Source organism: Protobothrops mucrosquamatus, unplaced genomic scaffold, assembly GCF_001527695.2.
Source record: "Protobothrops mucrosquamatus isolate PMUCROS unplaced genomic scaffold, P.Mucros_1.0 scaffold4311, whole genome shotgun sequence".
NCBI lineage: Eukaryota > Metazoa > Chordata > Lepidosauria > Squamata > Viperidae > Protobothrops > Protobothrops mucrosquamatus.
In genome coordinates this window covers 63,093-67,700 of record NW_015390225.1, presented here as the reverse complement: position 1 = coordinate 67,700, position 4,608 = coordinate 63,093, and positions in this window count along the sequence as shown.

Sequence of the window (4,608 nt, the reverse complement as noted above, 5' to 3'; positions counted from 1 at the left end):
TTATTAAAACACCCCTTTAAAAAGAACCTTAATTTGGCCGATTTCAATACTTTTCGATTTGTACCCGCAGCATGCCACCTCTCGGGGTTCCAAACCCCATCCTCAAGGTGGGCCCTAGTGATCTTAATGGGCCAGGCCTGTGCGAGGGGTGAGTCGCGCAGGGCCAGTAGGACCGTCCTCGAATACATTAGTAATCCAGCTGTGGGAGATCAAAAGAAGGGAGGAAGGGGGGGAAGGCAAGGATATTACATTTTACAAGCTCACTCAATGAAAGAACACAAACAACACCACAACCAACTTGATAGAGATCACATAACACACCGACAAATGTCCTCCTCTCAGCTTCAATACAGGACATCCATCACTGAATCCTACAGTGATCTGATTGGCTCATTGCCAAAACAAGATGACCCCTAATTGGCTCTCTAAACACTCACGCTCATTGGCTACCATCAAGTGAAGGAAAGCTACCTGAGATCAACCTAAGCAAGTTGTGCTTCCTTTATCTGGTTATTTGGCTAAAACGTTTCACAGAATACAGTACATATAATTGAACAAACTTTGTTGTGTTACATTCTTGATTAAATTATCTTTCCATTGATATATAATTTTATGGTACTACTCCCCCCAAAAAGTGGTGTTATTAGCCATCAAACCTGAAAAATACACTTTTCCCAAAAGGTTTCCACAATTTTGACCACTACTGTAGTTCTGTAACAATGCGTCCATTATAAGTTGACATTACTCCCTATTGTTATTTCACATAGTTCTTGCCCTCTCTTTCTGTACCTATCCCAAAGGTGCTTTTTCCAAAAGGCAACTGGACTTACATGTTTTTTCTTCTTCTCTGAACACGTTTCACTTCTCATCCAGAAGCTTCTTCAGTTCAGTTCAATTCAGAACAGAAGAAGCTTCTTAGATGAGAAGCGAAACATTTTCAAAGAAAACAAACAAACAAACAAACAAGAAAGTCCAGTTGCCTTTTGAAAAAGCACTTTGGGGACAACCACGACCTGGATGACCGAGAATCTTCATAGACATTCCTTCTGTATCTATTTATTGAAATTGATTTTGTTACACCTACTGTCATATATGTATCTCCTTTTTCCAATTTGTGGCTATCTCAAAAATGTCCATTCCATTGCTCAGAGCCTAAAATGGTTTCTGCAGACTTTTTGTTCCAATTGGCAGGCATAAATTGTATTCATGCCGATTCTACATTTAACCACATATCAATTATCCCAAGTATGTCACACATTATTTTGCTACATCTGCTGCCAAGTGTACATCTACCCAGGAACTCTGAAGTTCTATGACATTCCAGGATGAATTTTCACAGGACGAGGTGATCCAAAGCTGATCTCGTGTGGTCTCAAACAACTAAGCGAATTCAGACCTGATTACTATTTGGATGGAAGACTACTAGGAACCCCCAGTTCCAATAACAGATCTCATTTGCTTCACAGTTTGACTATAATACAATCCATTATAATGGCAATCAAAATTGCCATCAAGTTGCTTCAACGGAAAATTAGAAAAGGGTTTTTTTTTAATTTGTAATTCATTTTTAATTTTGAAAAAAGGGACGTCCTTAATATGACCCAGCTAATTAATAAAGTACAAGATATTGCGTTTGCAACATGGACCCTTTTATCTACGACTCTGTGTGATCAATTAATTCCCTGGCATGTTAGGAGAAGAGCAGAAATTAGAAGAAAACATTCTATGAAGCAGCAGTGTCAAAATGTTTCCTGGATATGAATTCACTCCTTTGTAGATGATGACTATTCACGGTTTAATGTGGGTTTTTTTTCCCCCTGAACATTCAATAACAAAATGCAAGCAATAAAAGACATCTAATTGGGCAGATATCTGAACTCCTGTTACATTTTATTCATCAAATGCGCTTAGAGTAGTCCTCAAAGTGACGGCCTTAATCCACAACTTAAACTCATTGTACTAACTGTGTACAAACTGCACTATTGTACACAGCCCAAAGTCACTTGCCCTGAGNAGATTTTGGCTTCGACTATGTACGTGCCGAAGCTATGCTGCTTGAATAAAAATTCTTTAAGGTAAACAATGCCTCAAAGTTCTTTGAAGAGTTTCATCTGTCGGAACCATTGATTTACAACCACAACAGAGCCCAAAATTTGGTTGCTAAGCGAGACAGTTGTTGTGGTGACCTTTTTTGCCACAGTTGTTAAGTGAAACATGCAGTTGTTAAGTGAATGCAGCTTCCCCCCCTTGTCCTAGCTTGTCGGAAGCCCGCTGGAAGGTTACAAATGGTGATCACATGACCCCTGGGATATTGCAACCGTCATAAATACAGGCCAGTTGCCAAGCATCTGAATTTTGATCACATGATCAATGGGGATACTGCAACAGTCGTACAGCATGTATGAAAACCAGTGATAAGTCACTTTTTCCCCTGTTGTTGTTATGTCAAACGGTCACTACATAAATGCTGGTAAGTTGAGCACTACCTGTACTACAAATTTTATAAAAAAATGTCCAGGTGTCGTATTATTCACACTTACAATACTGCTCTCTGATTGTTGGTCTACTCTAGTTGGGTGTCTTGGCCTTTGTTAGGAGCTGTTATCTGTTGACCAGGACTTTTCCAAATTCTTGTACCTCTGATTGTCTGCAAGCTACAGTAGTGGCCAAAATTGTGGAAACCTTTTGGGAAAAGTGTACAGTAGAAATGCCACCTTTGGTTAAGTTTCCACCCATTTTTCTTCTAATTTCTTTACAACTGTAGCCTTGTTCACTTAATAATCCTATTTTACATTGCTTTCTGGGCGACCAGTCAACTCTTTGCACCATGACTTTAATTTTATTACATTTTACAAGCTCACTCAATGAAAGAACACAAACAACACCACAACCGACTTGATAGAGATCACATAACACACTGGCAAATGTCCTCCTCTCAGCTTCAATACAGGACATCCATCACTGAATCCTACAGTGATCTGATTGGCTCATTGCCAAAACAAGATGACCCCTAATTGGCTCTCTAAACACTCACGCTCATTGGCTACCATCGAGTGAAGGAAAGCTACCTGAGATCAACCTAAGCAAGTTGTGCTTCCTTTATCTGGTTATTTGGCTAAAACGTTTCACAGAATACAGTACAGATAATTGAACAAACTTTGTTGCGTTACATTCTTGATTAAATTATCTTTCCATTGATATATAATTTTATGGTACTACTCCCCCCAAAAAGTGGTGTTATTAGCCATCAAACCTGAAAAATACACTTTTCCCAAAAGGTTTCCACAATTTTGACCACTACTGTAGTTCTGTAACAATGCGTCCATTATAAGCTGACATTACTCCCTATTGTTATTTCACATAGTTCTTGCCCTATCTTTCTGTACCTATCCCAAAGGTGCTTTTTCCAAAAGGCAACTGGACTTACATGTTTTTTCTTCTTTGAACACGTTTCACTTCTCATCCAGAAGCTTCTTCAGTTCAGTTCAATTCAGAACAGAAGAAGCTTCTTAGATGAGAAGCGAAACATTTTCAAAGAAAACAAACAAACAAACAAACAAGAAAGTCCAGTTGCCTTTTGAAAAAGCACTTTGGGGACAACCACGACCTGGATGACCAAGAATCTTCATAGACATTCCTTCTGTATCTATTTATTGAAATTGATTTTGTTACACCTACTGTCATATATGTATCTCCTTTTTCCAATTTGTGGCTATCTCAAAAATGTCCATTCCATTGCTCAGAGCCTAAAATGGTTTCTGCAGACTTTTTGTTCCAATTGGCAGGCATAAATTGTATTCATGCCGATTCTACATTTAACCACATATCAATTATCCCAAGTATGTCACACATTATTTTGCTACATCTGCTGCCAAGTGTACATCTACCCAGGAACTCTGAAGTTCTATGACATTCCAGGATGAATTTTCACAGGACGAGGTGATCCAAAGCTGATCTCGTGTGGTCTCAAACAGCTAAGCGAATTCAGACCTGATTACTATTTGGATGGAAGACTACTAGGAACCCCCAGTTCCAATAACAGATCTCATTTGCTTCACAGTTTGACTATAATACAATCCATTATAATGGCAATCAAAATTGCCATCAAGTTGCTTCAACGGAAAATTAGAAAAGGGTTTTTTTTTTAATTTGTAATTCATTTTTAATTTTGAAAAAAGGGACGTCCTTAATATGACCCAGCTAATTAATAAAGTACAAGATATTGCGTTTGCAACATGGACCCTTTTATCTACGACTCTGTGTGATCAATTAATTCCCTGGCATGTTAGGAGAAGAGCAGAAATTAGAAGAAAACATTCTATGAAGCAGCAGTGTCAAAATGTTTCCTGGATATGAATTCACTCCTTTGTAGATGATGACTATTCACGGTTTAATGTGGGTTTTTTTTTCCCCTGAACATTCAATAACAAAATGCAAGCAATAAAAGACATCTAATTGGGCAGATATCTGAACTCCTGTTACATTTTATTCATCAAATGCGCTTAGAGTAGTCCTCAAAGTGACGGCCTTAATCCACAACTTAAACTCATTGTACTAACTGTGTACAAACTGCACTATTGTACACAGCCCAAAGTCACTTGCCCTGAG